Source organism: Bubalus bubalis, chromosome 6, assembly GCF_019923935.1.
Source record: "Bubalus bubalis isolate 160015118507 breed Murrah chromosome 6, NDDB_SH_1, whole genome shotgun sequence".
Taxonomy (NCBI): domain Eukaryota; kingdom Metazoa; phylum Chordata; class Mammalia; order Artiodactyla; family Bovidae; genus Bubalus; species Bubalus bubalis.
In genome coordinates, this window is record NC_059162.1 from 17,486,872 (window position 1) to 17,493,756 (window position 6,885).

General features: G+C 41.4%; 1 long non-coding RNA gene across 1 annotated transcript; it reads right to left on the reverse strand.

Annotated features, from left to right (window-relative positions):
- Positions 1-1,446: 1,446 nt before the first annotated feature.
- LOC123465925 lies at positions 1,447-5,812 on the reverse strand. The gene is made up of 2 exons (XR_006641242.1): positions 5,264-5,812; positions 1,447-1,993 (listed from the first exon to the last, which is right to left on the reverse strand). It is a non-coding gene; the product is annotated as an uncharacterized LOC123465925 (long non-coding RNA).
- Positions 5,813-6,885: the final 1,073 nt, after the last annotated feature.

Genomic DNA, 6,885 nt, shown 5'->3' on the forward strand with positions numbered 1-6,885 from the left:
CCACACATCCTTGATGGATTCCCATTGAGACCAAAAAGTGAATCCATCTTAGCTGGACCCAATCGGGCTTCCAGGTAAGATTTAGAGGGAAAAGATGCCTAGATAGGGAGATGGATAAATGGATGGATAGAGATATAGGTAGATCCTAAATGTTGATAGTTATTGAATTATTAGTCTAAATAGTAAGTTCTAAATGGGAGGAATTTCAAAGATCATTAGTCCAAATACAGAAGGATCCTATTACAGGCATGAAACTGAACCCTAGAGCACATAATTGATTTCTCAACTATCCCATACCTAGATTTAGAAAAAGACAGAAGTCTCCAGACTCCAGAGCTTGGTTCCTTTTTCTGTGTTTGCTGACTTCTATTTTCCTAATTCACAATGTAAGTCCCTGGCTTCTCAGAGCATCAAAGAGAGACTCAGACTTCATATCTTAACAGCAAACTGCAAGTGGAAGTGGCTGGGACACATCCTAAGTGTTATCTTCTCTCCCAGGTCTCCTTTGGTTTAGGGATAATATATAAAATGTCTTAAGAATACAGCATGAATCACGATGGGCAAGTGCCAGAAACAAAAAGCCATTTAACCATTTCCAAAAAATGTCTTTAAAAGATCATATGTACTTTCAGTTAAAAGAAAACAGATGTGATAGTAGAGAATTACATAGAAAGTTGAGACTCTGAACTTCAGCATAGTATGGATGGAAAACTATGAATAAATTATCAAAATCTCTGATACATCTTTCAGATCCAATGTCTTCAACCCCATTTGGAGACATTGTCTCTCTGATGACTGTTCTCCCTGCAGTTACTCTGCCCTGCCTCAGCACTTGCCATCTCCTCTCACTGGTACAGTGTACCCCAGATACTCAAGACTCACTCTTCTCTTCACTCAAGTCTTTGCCCTAAAAGCCACTTTGGAAGAGCTTTTCTACACAGTTGTCTCTAACATATCCCCTGCATCACTATCATTTGCCTTGTATGTGCACGTGTGTGTGTGTGTGTGTTTGTGCAAAATCCCTTCAAGAGTTTAGATGGAAAAAGGACTTCAGTCACCATCCTCATGTTCCTAGCACATAAGAGACTGCCTGGTATGTGTTAATAATTGGGAAACATTTGTGATTACATTAATTTCTATGAGTACACTGAGTTGAATAGAGTCTGCCTACTGGTTTTACAAATAAGGGAACTGAGACTGAGAGAATTCAATTCTTTTCACGGTCTTCAAGGTAGACAAAGAAACAAGTCTGAAACCAATGAAGGAATTCTTTGATGGATCCATTCCAAAAGACATATTTCAGGCAAAGCTGAACTCAATGATGGAAAAGTCTAATTCTGATAATCCAATGGGAATGAAAAGGAACACTCAGAAGAGTACTTGTAGTTGACAGAAGAGATGAAAAACACTATATGCAAAATAAAGAAAAAGAAAGAAAGAAATACATAATGGGCAATGAATATGCTTTATTGGAGAAGCAAAAGAATAGACACACTAATTGCTCACGGGTTAGATATCACAACACAGATTACAGATGGGCACATGGCAAAGAGAGATCAAGCAATGATTCTGCTGCTCTTCTTCCAACAACATGGTGTCAGCTTCAGGAAGCAAGCCTTTCCTCTGTCAGCTGTTGGTTGAGGAGGGAGATTAAGGAAGATGGAATCCGTCACCATGGTCGAAGGGAGGACATTGGAAGAGCCTGGATCTTGTTTCTTGGTGCAGATGAAATCTGATGCTGTTACTTCCACTTGGGTGGACACTTCTGCTCCCATGGTGGGCATGGTGGCCCAGGAGGGCATTTCTTCTGGCTCGGTGGAGATGGGCATGGATGAGGTGGGCAAGGCTCATGGCACTTGGGTGGGCACACTATTGGAGGTGGATGGCAGGGCTCCTTGTGCTGATGGTGATGGTGATGGTGATGGTGATGCTGATGCTGATGTGGATGCGGATGCGGATGCTGGTCAGACATCCTTCCTGAGTCTCAAGGAATCTGAAATACAAACAATATTCTTTATAATGGAGAGTCCGATTGGTAGAACATTTAGCTGTGCCAAGAACCCTCCTGTCACTAAGGACTCTTCTTGATTCTTAATATAGTCTTTATGGTTTTTGTAGCTTCTTCACCATTCTTTTTTAGTATCTCTTGCCCTCAGATCTTCAGTCTTTTCCGGTTAGTCTCTCCTTCTACCACATTCTAAAACAAAATTACCTACACAGGTGTTATATGAATATAAAAAAACTCAGAAGAAGAATCTGGATAATAAACTTGTAGCAATCCCCCAACAAATCTCTACTTATTTCTCCCATGAGGTCTTGGTTGCTGGCCAAGCTGACCTGACTGTGGGCTTCTGAGGAGAAATGCAAAGGCCCCAACTAGGCACTCAATGGGACTGAATGCTGAGAAGGGGGCATCTGGAACTAATGTGTGCTGTGCTGTAGCACAGTATCTCATCCCCCTTACGCTCTCTCAGGTTAAGACTGTGCCTCTGACTCCATTTTCTCCTCACATTTAAGATCGCGTACATGACCAAATACCAAAACTTTACCCCTGAACCCTCATTATCTTCTTTTTCCCATTAAGAGCACTGATTGCTTCAGTTAAAGCCACTTCTACCCCCGGATTAAACCCAACACCCAAGTTCCGTAAAGATCTCTAAGAGTTGTGCTCACCAGAGGCTCCAAAGATCCCTACGACCGTCACGACAACGACAGCACTGTGAAGGAGGCTCCTTTTATAAGGACCCGGCAGCCCCACCAGGGGGAGCATCCCAGGACTGGCACGGTGCACTTGTTTCCCACCCCAAATACCACACGCTTGCAATCTCAAAAATAAATTGCCACACTCATGCTGATATCACAAATCTCCCTTGTCCATGGACTTCTTTATCCTTCACTAAGGAAGTGCAGAGTGATTCACTGGAGACCTGGTCATGTACTCCCTGTGCCTTTGTTATGCACTGATTAGGAAATATGAGGAATTCTTTGACAATAGTTTTGCTCCTCCATTGTCAGACTTGGTGATTCTTTCACTCCCCAGCCCCCAAGAAACTGCTATGTAAAACTTCCTCCCTATTCCATTTCACCTGCCAGCACCCAGCTTTGTTTCCCTTGATGGTCCAGACTAGGATTTACTAACCTCACATATCTTAACCACTACCCACAGTTTTTTTAAACTCACCTTCCTTACAGCATGCCCCACTGGTCTCTAGCCTTTTCTTGACAATTAAATGACTTGGGGCCACAGAGTTGAATCTTGTTTTTCTAACTTTCTAGGTTCTGGTGTTGGCGGTCTCATGCCAGGTGTGTTTTCACAGGGCTCCATTCATGGACCCGACAGGAAAACTTGATCCTTCAATTTTCCAGGCCATAAGGACACAAGTTGAAATCCTTTGCTGAAGCTCTACTTTTGCAGATGTATACACTGATCTGGTCTCTGCACTACATGACCATGAGCAACTTGTAGTCTACTAGAAACCCAAATTCCTCTCTTCTCATTATCTTCAAAATTGACTCATTGTCTAGGCTGTATCCATTAAGAAGCTTTTCCACTAGTACTCCCCAAATATCCTTTGCCACTTTACCCTACAACAGTTAATTCAATTGACTCTATCCTGCCATTTTTTTTTTTTTTGAAATGACATTTAGTGTGTTTTCAGACATTCTTAGTATACTCAGGGAATGAAGCTCCAGGAATCATTGACCCCACCATTCAATCCATGGATATTTTCCTCTAAACAAATAAACTAAGGGTGACATAGAACCCGTTAGGAATTTATTAGTACAGTTTGCTGAAATGCAGCAACCCTTCAGCTAATACTAAGCAATAAGCCTTCCATGGGGGACCTTGAGTGCCCTGGGTATGCAGACATCTATAGTCACCGGTACTTTGTGACATTAAATGTTTCCCAACCACTCTAAAGATCAGCTTACTAACACTGCTGTAAATTAAAGACAAAAGCTATACTTGCCTCTATTTTTTGCTATGAAAACAACAAAATGTCTAATCTAAGACACATGACATAGTCTGTACTAAGCCCATGCTTGCTCTGCTTGCTGTCATGAATCTGAAATGAGGTGTCTAGACTAGGAAAAGGAGAAAACAAAATGAAAAATTTCATGTTTCACCCAGAAATCAAACCCAAGTCTCCTGCATTGCAGGCAGATTCTTTAACGACTGAGCTATGAGGGAATTCCTGGGTATGCAGACATCTATAGGCACCATCTAGACTAGAAAGGGACTTTATTAGGGAACCCGCGGGCTGAGACAATGACAAGCTAGTGCCTGAAAAATCATCTTGCTGGGGTCTGGTTGCCAGGTTCTTTTATGGGTCAGAAATGGGGTGCAGGTAAGGAAACAAAGTAAAAGCATAGTCAATCTTGCAAATTTCCCCTAGTATGGCAAGCCCCAGGTAGGGGAATGCGTTAGATTCACTTCCTTACAGTCATTCACAGGTAGGCAGCTCAGGTTATCTCCCAAAGGCAGTCCATTATGTATGCTTACAATAACAAAAGTGGCAAGATGAGGGTTAAAATCACAGAAGCGGATCCAGCATAATTTCAAAATTAACTCTTCCTGGTTATAAGGCTTAAGGAAATATGAGCCCCATATATATGATAAGGGGTTAATTTCCAAAGTATGTAAGAAGCTCCTACAACATAATTGATGACAATTTAACAACTTTAATTTTAAATAGGTGAGGGACTTGAATAGAGCTTTCTTTAAGGAAGACATACATGCATATATATATATATATATATATATATATATAACCACAGGGACATGAAAAGGAGTTTAATATCACTACTAATCACCAGGGAAATGCAAATCAAAACCACAATGATGTATCACTTCACTCCTGAAGAATGACTATAATCAAAAAAGCAAAATAACAAATGTTGGTGAGATTATGGAGAAAAGAAGAACCCTTGTACCTGGCAGTGGGAGGGCAAAATGGTGTGACCATTATGAAGAATATGAAGGCTACTCAAAAAGTTAAAAACAGAAAAAATAGAACTACCATAGGTTTCACCCATTCTACATCTAAATCATTGACCCAAAATAATTTAAATCCAAGTCTCAAAGACATATTAGCACTCCCAAGTTCACTGCCGCAGTACTCACAGTAGCCAAAGTGTGGTAACAACCTAAATGTCCATCAACAGATGAGTGGATAAGTAAACTATAGTATATACATACAAAGGATTATTATCCCTTCTTAAAAAGAAGAAAATCCTTTCCTATGAGACAACATGAACTCACCTGGAAGACATTATGCCAAGAGAAATAAGCCAGAAACAGACGGACAAGTACCACATGAATCCCCTTCTATGAGGTATCGAAAACAGTCAAGTTCATGGAATAAAGAATAGAATAGTAGTTGCCAGGAACTGAAGGAGCGAGGGCATGGACTAAAACAGGGTGTTGCTAATCAATAGGTATTGTGAAATGAAAAGCTCTACTGCCAAATCAATAAACAAGAAATGCCACAGCCATCAGCAATTTCTGGCCTCCGAATGTGAATGCGGGCTCCCAAAGCTCAATCCAGCAGATGCCGCCACCCGCCATGGTGATCCACCCGCCATGGTGATTGCTGAGGAGCTGGGGGAACTCAAGGGGCAGCCATCTGCCACAGCTGCCACTGCTTAAGGTGAACAAGGAAACAGGATTTGGCCCAGATAGCTGAGGTACATATGAAAGCAATGAATTCAGTGAGCCCAGAGGCTTGAATCTTCCCATACAGACAATGCTAAATTCCTTAATTTGATATCTGATCTTTGCTGTTCAGACTGCCTGCTCCGTTTGCTGTAAATCTGTATGCAGCCTGACTCCCACTGCCATGTTCCAAGGGGAACACTTTTCTCAGAGCTACAGAGATGCTGTCTCCTGGGCTTGGAGTCCTAAACTTTCCAAACAAATAAAACAAAAGTCTCCTTTCAGGTTGTGACTATATTTTTTAGTTGATGGTATAAAATTACAATCTTGAAAGGTATGTCAGTTCTAGAGATCTGCTCACACCATCAAGCCTGTGTATAACAACACTGCATTATACACTTAAAATATGTTAAGAGAATACACCTCATGTTAGGTGTTCCTAACACAATAAAACTTTTTTAAAAAAGTAAATTGATACAGCCACTATGGAGAACAATATTTGCTAAGTTGCTAAGTCACTTCAGTCGTGTCCGACTCTGTGCGACTGCATAGAGGTTAGCCCACCAGGCTCCCCCGTCCCTGGGATTCTCCAGGCAAGAACACTGGAGTGGGTTGCCGTGTCCTTCCTCAATGCATGAAAGCAAAAGGTGAAAGTGAATTCGCTCAGTCATGTCCAACTTAGCAACCCCATGGACTGCAACCTACCAGGCTCCTCCATCCATGGGATTTTCCAGGCAAGAGTACTGGAGTTGGGTGCCATTGCCTTCTCCAATGGAGAACAATATGGAGATTCATTAAAAAACTAGGAGTAAAACTACCAAATGGCCCAGCATATGCCCTGAGAAAACCGTGATTCAAAAGGTCATGTATACCCTAGTGTTCATTGCAGCACTATTTACAATAGCCAAGACATGGAAGCAACCTAGATGTCAATCAACAGATGAGTGGATAAAGATGTTGTGGCACATATATACAATGAAATATTACTCAGCCAATAAAAAGGAACAAATCCGAGTCAGTTGAACTGAGGTGGACAAATCTAGAGCCTTTTACACACAGTGAGGTAGGTCAGGAAGAGAAAAACAAATATTGTATATTAACACATATGTATGGAATCTAGAAAAATAGCCCTGATGGACCTCTTTCAAGGGCAGGAATAGAAATGCTGATTTAGAAAACAAACTTGTGAATACACTGAGTTTGGGAGAGGGTGGAACTTATTGAGACAG